The 24,610-nt window shown below is 38.4% G+C and overlaps 1 protein-coding gene and 1 pseudogene across 7 annotated transcripts in view; one reads left to right on the top strand and one right to left on the bottom strand.

Moving 5' to 3' along the window:
* ANKRD55 (ankyrin repeat domain 55) overlaps positions 1–24,610 on the top strand; it is a 537,753-nt gene that overhangs the window by 292,519 nt on the left and 220,624 nt on the right. The gene's annotated exons all lie outside the window — the stretch shown is intronic.
* Positions 12,258–12,882, bottom strand: LOC122889818 (annotated as a pseudogene).

Raw genomic sequence — 24,610 nt, forward strand, 5'->3', positions numbered from 1 at the left:
AAACAGATGTGGTGTCATCCAGGCTTTGTTGTTTCACTTATAGAGGACAGTCAGAGTAGACTCAACATAATCCCTAAAGGTCTTAGGATGTTCAGAATGATAAATGAGCACTGATTTTAACTTAAAGTTACCAGCTGTGTTAGCCCCTAAGAAGAGAGTCAGCCTTTTCTTTCAAGCTTTGAAACCAGGCACTGACATCTCTCCTGTAGGTATGAAAGTTTTAGATGGCATCTTCTTCCAAGAGAAGTCTGCTTCATCTACATTGAGAATCTGTTGTTCAGTGTAGTCCCTTTCATGAATGATCTTCTAGATAACTTGCCGCAGCTTCTACATGAGCACTTACTGTTTTGCCTTGAACTTTTTTTGTTGTGGAGATGGCTTCCCTCTTTAAACCTCAAGAACCAACCTTGGCTGGCTTCAAACTTTTCTTCTGTAGCTTCCTCACCTCTCCTAGTTTTCACAGAATTGTAAAGAGTTATATCCTTGCTCTGGATTAGGCTTTGGTTTAAGGGAATGTTGTGGCTGGTTTGATTTTCTATCCAGACCACTAAAACTTTAGTGGACATTGGGATAGGGGACATTTTCTTGTGCAGGAGACAAAAATCAGAAACCATAGAGGAAAGATGGATAAATTCAAGCTTTATTAAAATGAAAAACTTCTGTGGAAAAAAAAAAAAACCCCACGTAAAAAATGAAAGAAGAAAAAAATAGTCTGACGTAGAAACTTATACCCTATATAAAAAGGAATTTTATAACTTAATAAGAAAATGAAAGTCAGGGGCACCTGGGTGGCTCTGCCTTCAGCTCAGGTCATGATCTCAGGGTCCTGGGATCGAGCCCCACATCTGCTCTGTGCTCAGCAGGGAGCCTGCTTCCCCCTCCTCTCTGCCTGCCTCTGCCTACTTGTGATCTCTCTCTGTCAAATAAATAAATAAAATCTTGAAAAAATAAAAGAAAATGAAAGTCAATCCAATTATAAAACATATGAACAGTTTACATAGGAGGCAATATAGGTTGTTGATAAACATATGAAAAGATGCTCCAATTTATAAGTAATCAGGAAGTCACAAACAACAACAACAGTTGCCAAAGATGTCAGGAAGCAAGAACACTTATGCTTGTGGGTGGAGAATATGTTGGAACGACCACTATGGAGAGAAATTTGGCAATACCTAATAACGCTGAAGATGTACAGACCATCTTTCTCACCTGTCCACAGAAGGCAGGTAGTTGGTAAATACCAACTGACCAACTAACTTAATCTGAGAAATTAAAAAAAAAAATAGATATTTACATTGAGACAAGTGGAAAAATTGGTTTTTTTTTTAATAATTTAAGTACCTGCTATGCCTGCAACAAGAAGAGAAAGACAATTCATTAAAATTAGGTATTTCAAAATAAATGGGCATGAGAAGAACTTCTTTGGAAGTGAAGGCACTGCTATGTAGTCATTTGCATTTAACAACTAAAGATGACAAAATTTAGAGGTACAAGGAGAGGAGCCAAGTAGCTTATGAGCTCACTATGGAAAGGCAAACTAAATCGGCTCCAAAACTGCCTTACTCAGCAATAAAATTTATTCAAAAGTGCAATATTGAAGTCAGACTCTGCAGTGAAAACTAATCATACGGTTCTTGAGCTTTTAGCCACAAGATGAAACTTTCAAATGCTTAAATGTATTTGTAGCTATTGGAGTTCCTGAATCAAAAAACAAAAAACAAACAAACGAAAACCAAAACAAAACAAAAAAACACAACTTCTGCTTCTGTTGTAGGTTTTTAAAAATAATTGATTCCTAAGCATCTTGTTTTTCTTGAACTGACTCTGGTACAAAAAGTTTGTTCATTGCTGCCTTAAGTGTAACTGTGTTTAATTACGAACAAAGGCTTAAAGAGGGGATTCACCTAAATGAGCGATGTTGGAGACAATGGGAAATAGTTTTAAAAGCAGTGGACTTTTTCACACTGGAAAGCATCTACCCAGTATTATCCTGCAGGCTGCCTCTTCATAAGACCAATCATTATAGGGGCTCCTGAGTGGCTTACGACCTGTCTTTGGCTCAGGTCATGATCTCAGGGTCCTGGGATCAAGCCCTGCATTGTGCTCTCTGCTCGACGGGGAGCCTGTTTCCCCTTCTCTCTCTGTCTACTTGTGATCTCTCTCTCTGTCAAATAAATAAACAAAATCCTTAAAAAAAAAAAAAAAAGACCAATCATTATAGGCACACAGGAAAAAAAACCTGCCCCAGGGATTTTGAGAAATGACCAAAGGGAGATTATTTGTTCTGCCACTCCTGAACCTGTGCATATGTATACCTTGGGACGAATGCATCTTTGGGTTTATGAATGGGCGTGCCCAGGGTTTATTTTTTACTTTGTTTACCTATACTGCTCCTTTGGCCAGCAGTTTCTGGGTTGGGGGGTGGTGGGATGTAGCATGGTGTGGTTCTCAGCCTGGTGACTGATGAAAATTATTACCCTATTCTGGCCTAAATTAAATGGGGTTGAGGTTTTGGAGTGACAGCAAGGTGACAGCTGTCCTTTCAGACCTGGGTTTTCAGAGAGGACAAGAGGAGATAATTAGGAAAAGGGAACCTTATTATTATAATCATGTCAGACTTGGGGACAGGGAGGGAGATATTCATGGGCTTTTGAAAAGAAACCATGTGTCAAGTCAGGGTTTTCAGGCTGATAGCAAACAGAGGCATGTTTTCATAATATTAAAAGAGCCCTAGTGCCATATAAGGCACCTTTGATGATCCCTTCATCAGGGGTAGCTGCTTTGGACACTGGATGTGCTCAGGTGCACCTTAACACAAAAGGACACCTGGTGGGCATTCTAAGGGAGGAGAAGAATGTGCCCTTTTAAGCCCTCATCATCTGGTAATACTTTACAAATCCTTCCTGGTCTTACCAGATCCTGCTGCGTCAAAGTGCCTTTCCATCCAAAATGCCACAACTGTTCTGAGCCCTCTGAACACCCTCTAGGTGGATATTGACTGTTCCTTCTTACCAGTAGCTCTAGGATTTGCCTCCAGGTTGTGATATCAGAGCATATTAGAGCTGCAGTCTGTGGTCCAAGGAAGAATTTTGCAAATGAGAAAGTAAGGCCCAGATAGGTGAAGCAACTTGCTAGTCACTGGAAGAGCTAGCTTCCAAACTAGCTGCAGACTCAGTCTTGTGCTGGGTCTGTCCTCTAGTGTCTAGGGATAGAGGGTGTCCTGGATCTGGAGAAATCTTTCAGGAAAAGGGCAGATTCCTGTCCTTCCAGTCGGGTGCTCATATCCTCCACTGTCTCCACTCCCTTGCAATGCCCCAAGCCACTTCCAATTTGTTAGAGTGTACCAACAACTTTAAACCCCACATGGCAAGAGATCTAGAAAATCCTGGGGCCACGAAGAAGTCCTCGGCAGGAACAAAAACCAAGTGCCCAGCACTTCAGGTAGTGAAGTTCCATCTCTGTGCAGTTTAATTACAAAATACTCTGTGAGACTAGAGCATAGGGAGAGGTTATTCCTCCTTTTAAAGAGCCAGTTTCCCCCCCTCTTGCTTGGTGCCCCCAGGCATGTCAGGTTATGAACACTTGCAGGCAAAAGGACCTCTAAGTGTATGACAGGAGAATGCTCTTGGACTTCACAAACATTTTCACTGGTGAAGCTAGGAATTCTTAGAAAGGCCTCCTAGCACAGGGTCTGAATGGAGTTTCTTCCTGAAAGTGCTGGTTCTCATGTTTTTTTTTAGTGTTTGTTTATAAAATTTGCAAATTTTATGTGTTTTCAACTTTTAAAAAATGCATTATAATGGCCTTTAGAGGCCTTCAGTACTCTGTGTGTGTGTGTGTGTGTGTGTGTGTGTTCCTTTAAAAGGCATGTCTCTGAAAGACAGAGTTTTGCTAATTAAAGCCAGAGAACACACTGGAGGGAGTGGCTGCAGGGCTCCATGCATGGGGTGAGGAATTGGTTTTATATTCCGGGATTCTCCGTCTCCCTCTCCCTCTACTGTCCAGATGAGGAAGGAAAAAAAGTGGGAGATTATTTATGTATTCGCCTCGTGAAGAGGTATACATGGCATGTGAGAATGAAATCATCTATAAATACCTTCAGTCATCATAAGTTAAAAAGCTAATTAATACCCCTATATCCAACAATTGAGACATTTTGGTTAGAAGATACAATTTTTAGAGGTAATTGAATTAGAAACATTTTTTACAGGTTGTGCCTGCCCATGCCATTTTATTTCCCACTACTTCCTAGAGTTGGCCCTTGGGTTCTCTTGGTCAGGCCCCTTTGCTATCCACTTCTGCAATGTGCTTGTTCCTTCCCCTCTCTGACTTGCTTCAGGCCTCTCCCTTCTGCCTGGAATGAGCACCCCATCCTCTTTCTCCCTTTGCTCTGGCCCAGCCAACCCTTGCCTTGGCTCCAACCTGTTTCCCAGCTCATTTTCCCCCGTTGGATGCTCTCTTAGCTAACTCTGTCCTTGCATATAATCTGAGCCCCTCGTTACAGTAAACAGCTACTGGATGCTCTTCTATTTGCCTGATGGCTCTTTCCCTCTTCTCCTGATGATGTCACCTCCTCCTCCTTTGGGAGAACCGTACATCCCCATTCTGTATAGTTTCCATTATGTACGTTCCAAGAATCCTCCTTTCTAACACTTATTACACTTTTTCAGGGGTCTCTCAAGAGAGTGAAAGCTACTCAAGAGGGAGAGATTGCCTGCAGGGCTTACCACTGTGCTGTCCATGCCTCTCTTGCTTCCTGGCTCATAGTAGGAGCCCAAGGAATGCTTAGAGAAGGCAATGAATAACCAGAAGTCAGAGCATCTTGACTAGCAGAAACCACAAAATGCCCTATTCAGATAATTAAGGGAAAATGGCACTTTTGCACAGACAAGTCAGTACTGTTCTCATCTGCACATGTCAAAATTTTTCTATTCTATGCTTCATTTTGACTGTAATGATTAGGTCAGAATGAGACCTTCAGAGCTAAACCTCTTTGTAGACCAGACTATCTAGGAGGAAGCCACAGTAGGGATGCTGGGCAGAGATTCTGTAGGAAAACATAGAGAAATGCAAGGACGTTAGGGTTGCAGACAAGGGGAGAGAGGTCAGGGTGAGGAGGTATAGGTAAGCGGACTGTCCTGTTGTGCTCTGCAAGGGGAGTATTGAGACATTTGGAAATGCCTAACCTGAACCTTCAAGCCACAGTGAGACCACTCTCTGGCCTCTCTCTCAGTTGGATAACTTTTTGCTTACATTTTTTGCATAATTATGCATTTCTAGTTAAGGGGCTGGAATGCCAAGGGCTTCTCTTTTCCCCTTTGTTTCCCTGGGGGTTTATTTGAAAGAGCTATGAATAGCAGGATAGGCTTCTCTCTCCCGACCATCCTCTACTTGATTTCCACACTAGAGTGGCCAATTCAGTCTTTATCTGAAAACATCTCCACTCTTTGGGATGAAGTCTCAAGTCAGCATAAACCCAAGAAAAGCCAAGCCAAAAAAGGAATAGTCAGAAAAATCACAGATCATATGCCCTTTTAGGGATTACTGACCCTGAGCCAAAATACAAATCATCTCAGTGTCCCCCAGAACTCCTGTGGGTCCCCATTTTGTCCCTTCCACTTCCACCCACCTCCTTCAGATCCTCAGAACCTTCATGATGGTTCTAATTTTTCTCTTAAGGGATGGAAAAAAATAATGTATTGCTCTCAAGGGTACTTGGAATTTAGCAAGGGATAAATCCATAAGCCAAAGGAATAAGTCTCAAGGTATAGGATTTAGGTATCAGAGGGGATTTTTCTGGGGTAAGAAACTGTTTTAAAGTTTCTAAAGTCTTGCCATGTAGGTGCCTGCCAGTCAACCTATTCTTAAGGCAGTGCTTCCTTATAGGATATTGTTATATGTGATTTTTGTTATTTCTTAAGCATCCTTCCCAACCCTAGCACACTATATCCAGCAATTTAAGACAATGAAATCCTGTTTCTCCAGGAAATAAAATATGCCCTGAAAGTTTCAGGATTTTTCTTTAAATTTTACTACATAGGAATTATATAGATAAGAGACTATTTCTTTTTCATGTTCAGGTTCCCAGTGCCTAGCACAGAGCCTGGCACATAAGTGCTTAGTAAATTGAATGTAAGTGACTCTAATCACACTGGTATAACTAGCCCTTGTTCAGTTTAGAACAGATGCTGTATTTGCTGGAGATCTGTAAAAGCAAAACAGAATGGTGTTGATTCTTTATTAGTTTGTTTTCTCTTGAAAGCAAGCAATAGAATGCCTGCCTAGAAGTTGCTTACATAGAGGGGTTTATTTTTCTCTTCACCCAGCAAGAAGTCCAGAAGTGGGATCTGTTCTGAAGCTGATGAGGACATCAAGGAGCCAGACCTTTCCATTTTTCCACTACTTATTCCTCATCTGGTCAGATGTATCTTCCCGTATGGTCACAATATGGCTGCCACAGCTCCAAGTGCTACCTTCTCAGCAGCTGCATTTGATCAGTGTGATCCATCCTAATCTCTCTCTTATTGGGGAGGAAATATTCCCCAGAAAACTCAGTATACTTCCTCTTATACCTGATTGCCCCAAAGTAGATCACATAGTCCCTCTACGCTAATCACAGTGTAGGGGAATGAAATCACCTTCAGGTGCTGCCTCAATCTCAGTCTTTCTGACCGGGGTGAGTGGTTGCTTTTTCCTGACTGCCTTGGCCCAGTACCTGAGCCCTGTGGACAAAGGGGGAATGCTTCTATGGTAAACGACTAAGAGCGTCAGCCCAGACTCAGTCATAGCAATATTCCTCTCATGTTTTTTTCTGCAGATGTAAACCCAAATTGGCTACTTCTTAAGGTAGATAGCCTGTTACTATAGAAGGAGGAGACTTAAACCCAAGGCTGTACTATTATTTTTGTCAATACCTTCTTAGAATATATAGGAAGAGTTGAATGATCCTGCCACAGAGCAATTTTATTGTAAGGGAAATTGTCTTAAAATGTTTTCATAAGGTTAAATATCCTACTCAAATTTACTTTTCCTCTTTTTTTTTTTTTAAAGATTTTATTTATTTATTTGACAGACAGACATCACAAGTGGGCAGAGAGGCAGGCAGAGAGAGAGGGGAAAGCAGCCTCCTCACTGAGCAGAGAGCCCGACTCAGAGCTCAGGCCCAGGACCCTGAGACGAAGGCAGAAGCTTTAACCCACTAAGCCACCCAGGCACACCTCTACTTTTCCTCTTAAAAGAGAAACATCGCAAACTTTACCATGAACTATACTTAATCCATTTGCATGGGAGTACCTGACATTCTGACTGATAACAGATCTTTAATATTTGAGCTTATTGTTTTTGCAGTGTAGTTTTTAAAAAATCCTGTTCTAAATTCGATAGGTGGGTGTGAATGGGAAAACATTCACTATTTTGGTTTGCTTGGGCTGGGAGGGAAGCATAGGAATCCAAGTTTCAAAGTCTGGTTTAGAATGTAACTCGAGACCTGTGAGGCCACTGAGAAAACCACACTCTTTCTTATTTCTGTGTGTTGCTAAAAATTGTGGAAGGAAAGGAACATGGTTCTGTGCATGCATTAACAAAAGAATCTGATCTAGACACTGAGGACCAGGAAGGCTTCCTCCAGAAGTGATACCTGAGGTGATAGCTAAAGGAAGGTAGTTGAACAGGTAATGGGTGTGGTAAGGAGGAAAGAGGACATTGCTGGCAGAATGAACAGCACGTGTGGATGTCCTGTGGTGGGAGAGGGCAGAGTGCTTCTCCAGGAACTATATAAGGCCTGGGTGGCTGCAGTGCTGGATTGAGGAGAGAGAAGTAGGAAATGAGGCTGCAGAGGAGAGCAGGGATCAGACCATGCAGAGCAATTTCTGGTGTCCCTTCTTTTAAGGACATTAATCCTATCAGATCAGGACTCCACCCATATGATTTCATTTAAATTTAATTACCTTCTTCCTCATACATCGTATCTCCAAATATAGTCACACTTGGGGTTAGGGCTTCAACATATGAATTTGGGTGATGGGACACAATTCAGTCTATAACAGCCAGTAAGGGAATCCATATGAAAATATTTGGTCAGTGGGTTCTCAGGGTGGTTCTAGGCCTAAAATCCAATTCTGAATCATTTCCTGTGTGCTGAGCATGAATTTTGCTCTGGGATGTCAAAGTGAGTAAGGCTCTGTTTTTAATCACTGCACTTGAGGCCATCTTGAGTAAGGCTAGAGTTGAATGTGAGGACAGGTAATGAAATGGCTGGGGTGACCCAAGTAATCAGTGTGGAGCTGGAGAAATGTCCCAGTGGGAAAGGAATTCTCAGATATAACTGGGAGGTGACTGGATGCCAGTCAGTGCAAAATGGGGGCCAGAGTTGGTTCATTTCGTAATTGAAGAAAGAGGCAACATAAGAAGGTTTGAAGACCCGAGGGCAGCTGAATTAGAATGGTTTGATTTCTTTGCTTCTGTGACTGTTTTTTATATTTGCTGGAATGTACAGTTTATAGAAGTTATTTCATCTTGGCTGTGATATGCATTTGCTATTCTTTCTCTTTTGTGCATAAGATATATCTATGGAAAGGAGTTCCTGGTATAAAAAAGTGATGTGAATATTGTGGAGTAATTATTCTGAGCCAGAGGAAGAGGCTAATTAACCTTCTAAGAGTGACCTCTCTCAGTTATGGGACTAATAGCTATTAGTCATAAAACATCTCTGGAGAGAGCCAGTGATTGATGTCCCCAGAGGTAAAAAGCCATGCAGAATCAGAGAGCTGACCCTGGATGTAACCTTGAGACCATGGAGGGCAGCCTCCTCCTCTGGCAGCTAGGGACTATTCAAGAGGGATTTATGTTTGAGTCAGAGTCACACCAGTCACAGGCAGAGCAGTGACTAGGTTCCAGTCCCTGCTCTTTATTCCAGACTCTTTCTACCTGTATCAGGTAACTGCACAGGGGCTCAGAAATCCCCAAATACAGAGACTTCCTTCTTTCAACAGCCTTTTAAAACCTGGGGGTTTGGAGATTTTCCTTCCCTCTTCCAAACAACATAATGGTAAAATTCAAAAGTTGAACAACCTTGTGAAACCTAGAAAGAGAGAAAGTACAAATGGAAAAAGGATCATAGTAAGTCAAGATTGCTATAAATAAACTTAGGCTTCAAATGAAATCAGACACAATCATCACCCAGTTAAATCAGCCTTTAGGACAGTGCTTCACTCTACATATATAGTAGGGTGTGTGTGTGTGTGTAGATATACTCTATATACTTTTTTTTTTTTTTACCACAGAGGTAAATATATAAGTATATATTTTTTTAATTTTATTTTGTGTTTTTTTTCCAATTTATTTATTTTCAGAAAAACATTATTCATTATTTTTTCACCACACCCAGTGCTCCATGCAAGCCGTGCCCTCTATAATACCCACCACCTGGTACCCCAACCTCCCGCCCCCCCACTCTTAAAAATGTGGAATTAGTTCAAGATTCTAAGACAAATAGACACATGGAATGGAATGGTGATCTCAGAGAGAGAGATCGCAGACCCTATGTCAGATACCTGACCTATGAAAAGGGTGCTAATCCAAATCAATAGAAAAGACAAGATTGTTTAGTGGTGATGCTAGGAAATCTGGGTCACTACATTAAAAAATAAATAAATAAAATAAAAATAAATAAATAAAACAGGATCAATACTTTATACTAAAGGAAGACTTCAGCCACATCAAAGATCTAAATATGAAAGCCAAACCATACAGCTAGTAAAGTAAACCTTAGAAGAATATTTTTGAGGCTAAGAATGAAGGGCGCTGTAAAAAGACCCAAAACCTTCAACTACAGTGGTGAGAGATGGATGGCAGATTGAGGGAAGGATTATCATCATCAACAAAATTTAATTGACAATGGGTTTATATGGAGCATTTGCAAAGATTCCTGCAAATCAGTAAGAAAAAGACAAAAAATTTCAATAGAAAAATGGACAAGGTATAAAAAGTCCAAATGGCTAGCATATGTGTAAAGACATGATAAAATGAATAGTAGTCAGGGAAATGCATATTAAAGCAGCCATGATATACTACTTTATTCCCATCAAATCATAAGTTAGAAATGTGATAATGTGAATGAAGTGTTGGGGGAAGTATATGGTGACACAAACTTTTGTGTCCTGGTGGGAATATAGCCCAGTTCAGAAATTCTGGAGAACAGTGTGCCGGTGCTTAGTCAGTTAATGTGTATGTATCTTATTTTTTGCAGTAACAACACTCTTGAGAAATTCTCACACAGGTCCTTAAGAGTATAGATACATGTGTATCATTGCAGTTGTTGGGGTGGTCTGGAGTTGAGAAGCAAGTTAGGAGTCCATAACAAGCGAAATCGATAAGCTAAGAGTAGTGAATTATGGAATTACTTTATGTAGTTAGAAGCAACAAACTAGACACACAAACAAATGCTAAAATAATTAATGATGAATGAAAAATAAGGAAAAGAACAAAGTTTTTCTTAGCAATATAATTTAACTAAAGTGAAAATATACACCTATATAGAATATCAGACAATTTACAAGGAAACAGTTTCAAATATAGGTATCAAACCCATTCGGCGTATAGCTTAATGTGGGAATGGGGATGGGGTAGTTATCAAAGACTACCTAGAATGCATTTTAAAATGAAACAAGAGTGGAACAGTGCATGATTAATGGGGATAATATGCCATGAAATGGGGCTGATGATTCAATCAGCCCTCAGTATCTAAGGTCCAATACAAATATGTTACATAAAAATATATAATAAAAATAACCAGTGAAAGATTTCAGATGTTCACTTTAAGGACTGCAGAAAAGGTAAATATTTGATGACAGATTTATTTAATGCTTTCTCTCCTTGATTGTTTGTTTCTTATTAGTAATAATTTGAAAAAAAAAATTTAATATGAAAGACAGCAATTTCTAGCTCTCTTCTAGTATGGTTTATTCCTTCTTTTATAGTAAAAGTGCCTGTTATTATGGAATTATTATTATAGAACATGAGGTTATCTGAAATAAAGATGACATTCAAAGACCCCCTTGCAGTTAGGGAACCATGAGTTTAAGTTCTGGTCTGTGAGATGTGAGGAGTATGGTATCTCTCTCTCATCAGCTCTACACTAGGACGTTTTTTAAATCTCTGCATCCCATTCACTAACATCTAGCATTATCCATCTGTCTGGCTTTTTCAAGTCCTAAGATGTGTAGATCCGGACACAGACCAGTTCCTTAACTTTAATCAACAGTAAGCCTTTTTTAGCACCATAAATAGCACATATACACTTCACAACATCAAAAATACTATACATATGGCAAAACCAAAATTCACAGACTGATTAGAATGCATCCCTAGTGAGTTACCTCTACAGAGGTAGGGCAGGAGAAGAAAAGAGCCACAACAGGCTTGTCCTATGTGGCCAGTGCGTGGGACTTGGTCTAAAGGCACCAAAGTTGTAATTCCAGTTTGGATACTCATTCCCACTGGACCCTAAGCAGGTCAGTTCACTTCAGTCAGCAAATGAAGAGACTAATAACACCCTCTCCTTGGGGTAATGAGAAGTAAAGTCTGTGAAGCACTTTGAAAGGAATGCTGCTGTTGCAGTGTGCAGAGAGGGAAGCACTCAGAAACAGAGGCCTTGGGCTTAGCAAAGACAGAAAAGGTCAGCATATCCCAGCCCAGGCACTGACCTAATTAATCAATGGGCAACCCTCCCACTGGCCAAAATCAGATGACTCTCTCTATATATAATGTCTAGAAAGTACAGATGAATAAGAAAGAGCGAGATTAAAAGGCTGCTTTGAGTGTATATGTCTGTGTGCACGTGTGTGTATGACACACTTGAATGTATGAACACTATTATAGACTTGTAATATAGTCAGAATCTACCTCTTTAGGGAAATCTTCTGGGGCACCTGGGTGGTTCAGTTAGTTAAGCATCTGTCTTTGGCTCAGGTGATAATTCCAGGGTCCTGGGATTGAGTCCTGTATCAGGCTCCTGCTCAGTGGGGAGTCTGCTTCTCCTTCTATCCCTATCCCCTGGTTGTGGTTGATATCTATCTATCTATAGATAGATAGATAGATAGATCCAAAAGGTTTCTTAAATTTCTTCCTTTTTAAAAGATTTTATTTAATTATTTAAGATATATATGTGTGAAGCTTATGTGATTTTATTTTTTTTCACTTCTCAAAGAATTTTTACTTTCAAAAGTATAGTATCAGAAGGGAACAGGCAAGTGCAGGGGACTAGTCTTTACAGAGTCACATTTCAGTAGATTGGTCACCTTTCTGGTCAAGGAGCTTCTCTAATTGATGGTTGATATTTTGTAGGTGGTTTTCAGCTCCCAAAAGGGTTCTCGCTTTGACTAACAGTGCTGGAAGGCTGGATGAATCATATGTTTCTTTTACATGAGGTTCTTTTTCTCGAATATCTGAGTAATCTTGATGAAGCTGTCTTAGGTTAAACATGCTGCATTCCTCAGGGAAGATTTTCTCTCCTTAAGTTCGTCATATTTGACTTGTAGTTGTTTCAGCTGTGGTTCTAACCAAAGCAGTTCATCCTGGAGTTCAAGCAAATGCTGCCTTTTCTTTTTCAATATCTGAAATAATCTTCGTGTTCTTCCTTTTCAGAGTTTTTGACATCTGGACTTCTTTAAGCGTTTTGATGAGTTCTTCTTTCATATTAGAATGAAATTTTTTGATGGCTTCCTTAAAAATTTTAGATTCTACTTTTTGTTCATATTCCAGGATGGTCTTCTCAAAGGCAGACAAAACAACGTCTAACTCTGAGATGTCACTGGCTTTCTTTCCTTTCAGACATCAAATAGGTTCAGAGTCAGAATGACGTGAGTCTCTGGCTTCACTTTTTGATTTATATATATTTAGATTTATATATATATATATATATATATATATATATATATGTATGTATATATATACATCTCTCAAATAATTAAATAAAATCTTTTAAAAAAGAAGAAATTTAAGAAACCTTTTGGATATTTGCCTACCCTTGAAACACTCAGGACAGCAGGGAGCATGGTGTTAGGCCATAATAACAATAAGCTCTAATAAAAGCATAGCTATTTCAACTTTATACATAACCCCTGCCAGAGACAACAGTCTCTTCAAGCTTATGTGATAGTCCAGTGCTTTCTGGACATTGTACATTCCTTTTTTTCTTACTATACAGTTCCATTATTATACAATTATATAATACACAATTATATATTGTGTATATATATACACAATATATAATATACAATTATACATTGTACATTACTATTTTTCTTACTATACAGTTCCATCTTATTATTTTGTTTTCTGTGGGCCAGAAACATTTAATGGACTACTGGAGACTTCTTTTTTTCACTTTCACATCTTCTTCTTTTTTTTAATCATAACTTAAATTCTAGGTTTCCTACAATTCTAATGTCTGTGCTTTTCAGGACAAACTGCCAGGGTTTTCTTCTCCAGGTGAAAAACATATCTTTCTTTTACCTTTGCACATGAAGAGATTTGCCAAAGCTATTCTCTAGACAGAAAAATTTGAAGTCATGTGCAATCTGTTTCAAGGGACATATTCTATATCTTGTTAGCAGAATGACCTTTTTTCCTGCAGAAAAAAAAATGAATCCAAAGACATTCTGGCTTCATTCAAAGCATTTGCAAAAGGGAGACATTTATTATAGTTCTGTAGTTCTGCAGTATTGAGCAAAGTGCTTTAGTGTTCATATGCTTGTGGGTATAGTCCTATGAACTCTTAGAGGAAACTAAGTATAAAAATACCAGTAACATGAAAGTGCATTATAACATTAGCTGTCCCCAAAGTAAGGTTAAATTTGCAAAGTATACAAATGAGGATGGCGATCACTGGTTGTACCAGGAGTTACTGAATCTTAGTGGAAGATAGCTAACTTGTGATAAAATGAATGTTCTAAATATGGATTTTTCCTATATTTAAAAAATGCCTTTATTACTGACAGAGCAAGCAAAACCAGTTCACTCATATCGCAAACATTTTTTGGAAAAGTATTTTATGCCAGATCAGAAACTTCAGCGTGGAAACAAAAACTCTGTGAAAGGATCAAGTAGAAATTATAGAATTATGAACTACAGTATCAGAAGAGAATTCCTTCAATGTTTTTAACTACAAGACTACACAGATGAAGAAAGTATCAGTGAATTTGAAGACAGGGCAATAGAATGATCCAAACTAACCACAAAGAGAAAAAAAAAATGAAAAAAATAATAACCCCACCACTGAATAGAATGTTCTACATATGTAAAACCCTACCAAAAGGTGTCACAGAAAGATAAGAAAGACAAATATGAGGCAGAAGAAACACTTGTATATATAATGGCTAAAAATTGTCCAAAGTTGATGGAAGACATTGACCCACAAATCAAAGAGTCTCTCAAAACCCTTCAATAATTCCCTATTACCTCTAGAATAAATCCCAAGCTAATAGAGTAAAAAAGTACATATGATCTGGCTTCTGTCTCCTTTTTCAACCTTCTTTTTCTGCAGATTTTTTTTTTTTTACTGTGTTACTTCAGATAATCTTTTAATTCTTCTTCCATACTTTCTCCTTGCTGGGACCTCTGGATATTCAGATTTTAGTTCACATGTCAGCTTCTCAGAGAGATCTTATCTATTGCCTCCAAAGTTGTCAATCCCATCCTCTCTTCTCACCTTCCTATTACTGTCTAATTATTTTAAGGTTGTGCTAAAGCAAATACAATTATTTGAACTTGTTTTAATTTTTTTCTGACTTCATTATTTTATTTCTTACACTAGAATGTAAGCATTCTCAAAGCAGGAAGTATGTATTTCTCATCCAAGAGCATAATCTCATTCTTTTGAGAGGTATCTGGTACATAATGGGAGTTAAACATATATATACACATTGTACATAAAATGTGTGTGGGTGGGTGGGTGTGGGTGCATGTATGTGTAAAAGAAACACTGATGGCTTCAGGAATTATTGGGCTCTACCAAGACTCTGAGTAGCTCAGCTCACATTTACTGATGCAGTTCACTCTTCCATCTCATCTTCACTTCCTCCTTCTACTTCTCATGTTAATGGAGTAAAAGAACATGTTTTCACAATATTATTACCAAAGAAGACACATAAGTTTATCCCATCCACATAGATGCTCATCAAAGTCAAACAGAAAAGGGAATAGGAAGCTGAGGTTGTGTGGTTAACTTGTTTTAGACTTACTGCCTGACTGATGACTGACTCAGACTTCTCTTAGATTCAGAGCTGACTTTCCCAGAACTGACTTTTTCAGTCTTTTCTTATTGGCCACTTTTTCTACTTAGAGCGGAGTTTGGACCAAAAAAGAAAAAATAAACCATTTAAATAAAGTAGTATACATTTGAATAGGCCTCTTAATTTTTATAAGTATTTTAACTGTATTAACTCTATTCCTATAACATCCATATAATAAAAGATAAATAGGCCAATTTAAAAATAAAAGTATTTCTATCAAATTTAGAAGACTTAGGTTTAGAGAGTTTAGGTAACTTTTCTAAGATCAATAGGAAAATATCTACGTTCCAGGTATTTAAAATTATCTCAACTTTTTTTTTTTTTTTTGCCAATATTCATCCTAATGACAAGACACATTTTTAAATTTTTTTTTAGAGTGAGAGAGAGAATGTGTGCATACATTAGCATGGGTGAAGAGGCAGAGGGAGAGGGAGAAAGAGAATTTCAGGCAGGCTCCACAATCAGCAGGGAGCCTGATGTAGGACTCGGTCTCAGGACCTGAGATCATGACATGAGCCAAATTCAAAAGTCAGACATTCCACCAGCGGAGCTACCCAGGTGCCTCTGCAATTCAACCTCTGAGTCTTGGGTTATCTCCTATTCAGGTTTTGTACTCAAAGATAGGGCCTTTGAAAATCAGTGCATTTAAGATCTCTGATGGGGAAAGATGGAAATAGCAAGAAATTATCTTACCACAAAGTCATAACTAAGACCTTAACATTCTTGAAATTCATATCTGTTTTTTACTTCTAATATGGGTAATTTACAGCCTTGTTATCTTGCTTTCTTCCAGAAACCAAAATGCTAGACAGTTATACCTGTTGTATTTTACTTTATGCTCATTAGATGGATTAGTGTTTTTAACCAGCAGCCATTAATTTGGCATATATAAGAGAAAATAATTCTGAAGTCCTCTATGAAAGGGTGGAGTTGAAGAAGGCATGTTGATGAAGGACTTGCTTCAGACACCATCTTAGTATTTCTGTTTAAATATGTCTTAGTATTTCTAAAACCTTCATCATTGTCATTATAAAACTATCACCTCCAACATGAAACTTAGTTCTCTGATTTGCCCACCTAGCAACTTCGTGTCTTCACCAAGCTTTTCATTTTATAAATGATGACAGGAAATGTCCTTGGTTATGGCTTCAAGGAGTAATGATGTGGCTCGATAACATGGCATTACCCAGTTCATGCTCTAAACCCAGCCCGACTTTTTTCCTGGGTGAGATCCAGCCAAGTGCCTTGTCTAATGAGAACAGTACTGGGAACATGAAAAGGAAACAGTAGAAACAGTCTCCAATTACAAACCAGTAGGAGAAATAATTTAATACATGTAATGTGAAGATATTCATTCAAAAATCACTTACTATTTGCCAATTCCATACCTAGCCCTGGGCCAGATTCTATAGCTATAAATATTAATAAAACTGTCTTCACTCAAGGAGTTCATAGTGAGGAAGACCTTCTCAAACTACCCAAACCCTATAAGTAGATCTTTAACTACAGAGTGCTTAATGAAAGTCTTTTGAAGCCTGTAAAAATGCTAGGCAAATATTAAGGCATTTTAAATTCCATAATGAATGGAAAACAACCATAAACACTTTTTAAAAATCTCTTTATTAATCAAAAACTTATTTTGTGGTCTTTTATCCTCAATCCTTTTTTCTACTTAATCCTTTTAAAAGAGGTTTCAGATTCCTAAGATCCTATGAGGTTCTACCCAGTGGATGGATGGCCAGCTTGCATTGTTAGAGTAATACCAGAGACTAGCATACAGTTTCTGGATCATAACACACATGCAGTTTTTGTTGAATGATGAAAGGAAGGCATGACTTGAGTAAGAGACAGATGGGATGGATTAAAGGAAGGCAGAATGTGGCCATGGAGTTTTTTTGAGTGAGAGTTCTTCCTGTTCTCTTGGGACCATAATCTCATGAAAACAAGTGAAGCCCCATTATGATTACTCCAAATGTTTTAGGTATCAAGCAGAGACTTTATGCTATACAGTGGAAGCTTAATAACCAACCCTTCAGAACTGGTAAAAGACAACTTTTTCATCTGATCTTCTTTTAGGGGAAATACCTCTGATATTTTCTTTCTTATTGTTGTTGTGTCCTAGATGTCTAATTCAGTGTGCTTTCCATTCCTTGTGCATAGATATATTTAATTAGTTCAATAAATAAATCCAGAGGAATATCATCTTACTTTGGCAAAAGAAGAAAGGTAAGAATGACAGTGATATCTAGGGATGATGATAATAAGAAAGGCCTCAAGAAACATCCAATTTAACAAGTGATGGACATATCTGAGGAATTTAGCTATGAAGACAGAGATCCTCTTTTGGACACAGTTGCTAGAATCTCCACTAGAATAGTTATAGTCATTACTGGGTATTGATTCCCTAAATTCTAGAGATACATGGAAAGATTAGATGATTTCAAAAATAACCACTAAAGCAATGAAATCCTAGGAGGGATAAGGATTGGGTCTGAGAAAACATTTCTAGTTGTACAAGTTTAGATAATCAAGGACAAAAAACAAATCTATTTTACAGATCTGAAAAAATGAAATGCTCTGGAAAAAGGGTTAAAATACATCTTAAGATTTAAAAGTCCCCCAAAGCTAGTAGATTATAAACAAAAGAGTGAGTTGTCAGTGACAATCAGTTAAACTCCAACCTTGAATTGTAGTCTTAGGTCCCAGGAAGAGGCGTCACAGAAACTCTGTTCCTTTCTGGTTTTGAAATGTTGCAAACAATGGTGTAGGAAGATGTTCCTGAGAAGTAGAAGGTAATTGGCTATCAGATACAAAGTGGGACCCAAGGCCCAGGTCAGTGTTCGAGTTGCACAATCTACTTCTCTGTGGAATTGAGTTGGGGGTGGGAAGATTAGAGAAAACATTTAGAAGAACTCTCTGTCCACAGGGAGGCAACCGGCCCAGATTCTCCCATCAGAATTCCATGGCCCTAGGGTGCCTGGGTGGCTCAGTGGGTTGAGCCTCTGCCTTTGGCTCAGGTCACGATCTCAGGGTCCTGGGATCCAGCCCCGCATCGGGCTCTCTGCTCATCGGGGAGTCTGCTTCTCCCTCTCTCTCTGCCTGCCTCTCTGCTTACTTGTGATCTCTCTCTCTCTGTCAAATAAATTAATAAAAATCTTAAAAAAAAAAAAAAGGATACTATGGCCCATTGCTGCTTCCTTCTGTATGACTATGACTATGGGCGAGTTTCATCAGTCTGAGCCTTGCTTTTCTCTTTGGTAAATGTGGATAACCATTATAGTTTTGTCTCTCTCTGGTTGGGTGATTATTCTCCATCAGCAACTTAGGACATGATGAGTGCTCAGTAAACAGTAGTTATTCAATATTGATGTAACAGCTGCCACAATTCAGTAACATTTAGGTAATCAACATACCATTACTATAGGCTTAAGGAAAGTCAGCTTTAATAACAGGAGAATAAATCAGAGTGGCACAGTGACTAAAGAGCATCAGAGGCTCTCCAATAGTACTGCAGACAGAGGTCCACAGTGACCAGCCATGGGCAAAAGGCAATTCACTTTCATCACCAAAGAACCATGTCTAATCAGAGAACCTAGTATAAAGACTCACACTAGAAGCAAAGTTTCTCATGTACTGAGAGGCTAGAAATGATGACTGACACCCATATCTTTTACAGTCAAAATATTAGCAACAATTTTCTTAAAAGAGTAAGTTATAGATCCCTTGTAAGCAGAGCATTCTGAAGCTGGGAATCCTGTTGGCCAAAGGTGATTCTAAACAAACAGAGAAACTATAGGATTCTAAGACGTGATTTTTCAAAAACAAAAAAAACAAACCCAATATAACCAAACATACTGAGATTTCTTAGAGGGATGCTTAAAGAAACTAAACATACAACACTAACTTTTTCTCTGTTAGGAATAGCAGGCTATTATCAAAGATGGAAAACCATCTTCAGTAATGTTCTTTGTCTTCAACTCTGGGTTCAAACTCTGTATGGTATTAGGGGCTATCAATATTTGAACATATTATACCTTTTCAAGCTCCTTTTCTACCAATTTTCTCTGTTTTTAAAAAGTTTTTATTCAAATTCTGGTTAGTTAACATATAGTATTGTATTACTTCAGGTGTTCAATGTAGTGGTTCAACACTTGCATACAACACCTGGTGCTCATCACAACCAATTCTCTTAATACCCAAAGTGAGCTTCCCCACTCAAATCCCACATTGTTTTACCTCTGAGCCTTGGCACATGCTCATTCTCTACTTACAGAGTCCCTCCTTTCATCACCATGTGTCAGTATCCAACCCATGGAAGAATGGTTTTGTCCCAAAAGTGTTGCCTAATGCATCAACTGGAAGAAACCTTTGCTTTCTCAGTGCCCACCAAGCTCTCTATCTGTATCTCTTTCATGGAATCCACTTTATCCTTTGCATCACAACTATTTGACTAAATACAGCCTCTCTTACAGATTATAAACTCTCTGAAGGCAAGGTTCATTTCTAATATATATTTAATTCAATTTAGTGAAGTTAGTAAATATCTCTTACGTACTAGACACTTAGTTGATGTTCTTTGCCTCCTTTATAAGACCCATTATGGTTACTAAATGAATGAACAGTGAGATAAGTACCAATCTCAGCTTATTTCTTTGGCCCTTTTTCAATCTGTCTTTCAAATGGTCCCTATGAAAAATCAGTCCTATCCTAGAACACACACACACACACACACACACACAGGCACTATAGGTAAGAGAAGGCATACCATATTTTATCTGGCTATAGCCCAAAGATGATCAAGGTCTGCTAAAACAGAAATGAAATTCTAACTACAGCAAAAATGCACTTTTATGTCCTTTATAAAAGGATGTTATTTGGTTATTTCCTCTTCAACTAAATTGTAAGCTCCTTTGGGTAGTCTTTTTATCTGGATTCTTATATATGATAGGAACTTAACAATCTTTTTTTGGCTATGTGTGACAAATTCAAATTTTTATAATGCAATAATTCAAACTATAAGAGACCTACCGTTTTCTATAAAGAAAGAATAATTGGGCATAGGAAAAGTTTGAGAGGCTTAATTATTGTCATTGATTTTTTAAAGTAATTGGAGTTGGTTTATTGGCTGACTTTGGGTTAATTTTAAGGAAAAAAAATAAAAACTAGTTCAGATGTTTCAAGATTTCCATAAAGTATTGGTAGCTAATAAAATCCTGTCTACCTTAAACACTCTAGGTTCATTAGACCTCAACAAGATAAAATTAAATTTGCCTCTATAGTTGATGCTTTTCTATAAGATCTCAATTTTTCTTTGCTTTTTTAAAGATGATGCCATGAAAATACAAAGGTGCTGAAATGAATTATTTGTCCTTTGGGGTGGGGGGAAGGAAAAAAAAATCTTTCCCTAGGAATACTTTTTTTTTTTTTAAGTTCTTCTTTCTATTTGAAATTCTTCCTGATTTGACGGCTTGCAAGAATTTCATAATCACATGGGTGTAGGGAAGACCAGTTCTGCAGAATAGTGGAAGAACATGTCTTGCAAATTAGAAAATTATTTGTTTCTGTTGCTAATTTGCTAACCCTATTCAAGACTCGTTCAGTGGTTTACAAATACCACTTCCTCTTGGTTATCTTTTCCAAGGTTACTGTGTATGAACATACATAAAATACCCTGTATAAAATTATTGATGCTAATTATAAGATTCAGGGGTCCTTAATATTGCCAGAGGTAAATCACCAGCCAGGTGTTTGCTAATGAGTACACTAAACCTATGAAACCAAGTCAGATTTCTGAGTTGTCAAGTAATAATTTTCAAAAAGTTGAAAGCACATCTCTTATACAAATATATAAATAGTGACCATGAGTCAAAGATTTATTAAACCTTTTTATGATGGAATTAAAAGGATGACAAGGCTGACTCAAAAGGGAAAATGAAAACTGATACACAAACAGAAAATTTCTGGTATAAATTGCAAATTTAGACACCTAATAGGTTAACGGCATGTACAGGGCAATAAAGCCATAACCATTTTTTCCTTCCAGACAGAAATCACTTTCTTCCAGATAGAAATCACAGTGCGATGTATCAATTTTTTATAAGATAACATCTGACTTTACAGAGTTGAGACCTATTGTTAAGCAATGTCACCTTCTCCTAGAGTGTCAGATGACACTCAGGCAAGCATATTAAAAAGACACACAGTAATCTTGTTTCTGTTATTTCCAAGGTTTGAACCATTTTTCTTAATGAATTTTAGACAAAGATGCAGGAAAGCCCAGAATTATCTATCAAGAGTATCGTGTTCCTATTTTTATTTTTAATTTTTATGATAGAGACTCAAGGTAAAGATAAAAGAAATAGGAAAAATTTTGTTGAGAATTCCCTCACTTGACAGTAGCTTGCCTTAGAGGGAGATACTAAAGCTTTGAGTCAACTGATGTAAAATTAAACAGGAAATTGAACCCAGCCACGCTCCCAGCCAGGTGTTCTCTGAGGATCTCCTGCTGGTGACAGTGCTCTCAGGGACTGTTCCAGATTTGGAAGTGCTGCCTCCCCCAACTCACTCCACCCCCCAGTGCTTCTCCCATCCACTCTTGCTTCCCACCACACACAGGCCCCTCCTTCCAGCTCCTAGTCAGCCTGCTGCCTCTGAATTACCTTACTGACCCTCATTGCATATTCTGGCCCTGTTTTGTTGTTTCCTTCTGCTGTTATGGTTGCATTACACTGCAGTGTAACCAATATAAATCAATCCTTATTGACTTGGTTATGTTTAGAACACTGTCTTTGTACAAAGCCTATCATAGTTTTTTTATCTCTTTATTTCTCAGTTCACACAGGGACCTGACCTGATTGTCACACATTCATGGGACCTTAAGTTCTTATAAACTGCTCGTTTTTTTTTTCACTATCAGTCCCTTCAAGCTAAAGATCAGATCTGAACCTCTTCTCAAGGGGCTTAAAATAAACAGGATGAAGAAAAATGGAAAAATCAGAGAGACACGCTGGCGCATTCTTGTTTTTTTTTTTTTAAGCCTGTGCTAAAGAACATGCATTCAAGTCTCTGACAGAGAGAATGTTTAAGCCCAGGATGTGCTCACAGAGCTACAGGGAATCAGCAGCCACTGGGGTGGCCTTTTCTGGGGTGGGTAGCTTTTCACATTCACTGGGAATGTCTCTCCTCTTTTTTACACTATCTGAGTTTTAGTCTCAAGACTTAAATTTCAGTTCTTTAAAAAACTTCCCATAGTTTTTCAACCCACAAACTCCCATTCGTCACGTGGGTCAGCCAGCTGATACTACACACATGTGATGTGTTGTCCAGATCCCCTATGTGGGAAGCATGAATCATAGCTTCTGACTGCATCTTGTACTTTGCTTTATACAGCACGACATCACAGTTCTATGGGAGCTCAATATAAATTATTTATTTGAGGTAGGGCTGGGCAAAGAAGTGTGAGGTTTGGAGAAAAGAACTGAAAATAATGAAATAAAGGCAGAGAGATAGAGTATGTGGAGGAGGCTAGGAGCGACTGTGTGGAGTGTTGAGGAAAGGAGTACACTGTGGTGGAGGGGATGTGGGGGTAGCTTGAAAGGATCACATGAACTCAGGAGAAATGTTAGGCTTAATTTGATCATACACTGCCTGGTACTGTGTTAGTGAGCCCTTACTGGTGTTTAGTGAAGAAGCAAATAAGTGAGTGAATGAATTAATGAATGAGTAAATTTTTTTTTTAGTCTAGTCTTCCCAGAAGCTCACTAGACTTCCACTCTGAGATTTAATATTGTGTCTATCATCTCTTTTTCTCCTGTCTCCCAACCCCCTTTCTGTTGGCTTCATTTCAGTCTTGCTTTAGATGACGTTATAATCTCTTTCCAAAATGTCATGAAAAGCTTCATGACTTGCTTTTAAATGGCATAATAAACAGATTTCACCATATACCATAGCATAAGCATATGGTTTAAACTAACAGATTGATTGCTTATCTTTGGGTCTAATGTATAATGTGTGTACCAAAGTCCTTAGAAAATACTCTCCGGATCCCTCAAGCTGTAAAGCTGCCTGCCCAGAGTTCAGGCTGACCTAAAATGGCAATCTGATTAATTATGTTGCCTTGGAGAAAAGACGGGGCCAAAATAATGGTGAGTTCCCTTTATTCGAAAGATTATTTTAAAATAAAAAGTAAAATGAAATGAACTAAGTCAGAAAATGTTCTAAACATTATGAGGAAAAGACTTTAAAAAAATCTGTAGTTTTTTAAAATATAAGAATGTGATGGATTTTTTCTTTTTTTCTGGTTTTACTATAGAACTCATATGTTTAAACTTCTTGAATAGGATCTATACTTTCAGGAAAGGTCCCCAAATCTTCTAAAGTGGGAGTTAAACTACATAAAAATGGGCAAGTGTGAAAATGTCCATGTGATTGTCTGAAAATACAATTCAAAATTTGTAATTCATGGCATGGTGATTTTTTAAAATGGCACAGATGAAGCACATTATTCAGTCAATTAAGGTTGTAAAGAGGCCTGTTCCAGATCCTTTGAGCTCCTGTCTATAAAATTTACATTTTAATTGGTCAGAGTCAGCCTTGTGCACACTTCCAGGCAGCCTAACTAGTGAACTGTCTTTGACGAAACCTATCCCTAGACACCTGAAACGATGCAGACAATATAGGAGACCCTCAGTGAAAATCTTTGGAAAACTGAATACATGTAATTCAAACATGGAGAAGTAGTAGAAATAAGACTCCAGACCTGCATGTGGAGTTAGGCAGCCAGCCCCATGCCCTTGCTCTGCTGGTGCCCTCTGTGTGTATGCATTCCTACTCTGCCATGAATAGTTAGCAAGCATTTCACATATGCAAACCATTTCCTACCTCCTCAGCCTTCACCCCCATCCCCTGTTGCAGGATTCTTGAAATTGGGGTTGTGTTTTGGGGCTCCTTCCATTTCTGGCCATGCCCAGCAAGCCTGGACAAAAAATGACACCCCCACCATACCAAGCTTGGTTCTGGCCCCTGCCAAGCTGTTGGCCGCCCTTCCTTAAGTCTCTCTGTGGGCCTGTGATGGAGGATAAAAGGGGGAAAGAGTCTAGGAAAAAATTTAAGAAGTTGGGTCCACGTGGTGAGAAAGGGAGGGTGTGGTATACATTGAGAGGAAAGAGGTCAGGAGAGGTGGTCCTGGGAAGAAAAAGTCACCTGGACCATTAAGATATAGCAAAATGAAAGTCTTCATTTTTTTCAGCAGCTCTGAAAACGTGTTTTGAGAGCAACTATTCTTCCAGAAGTGAGAGGGGCAGCTCAAACTAAAAGAATCA

The sequence above is a fragment of the Neovison vison genome, chromosome 1, assembly GCF_020171115.1.
Source record: "Neovison vison isolate M4711 chromosome 1, ASM_NN_V1, whole genome shotgun sequence".
NCBI lineage: Eukaryota > Metazoa > Chordata > Mammalia > Carnivora > Mustelidae > Neogale > Neogale vison.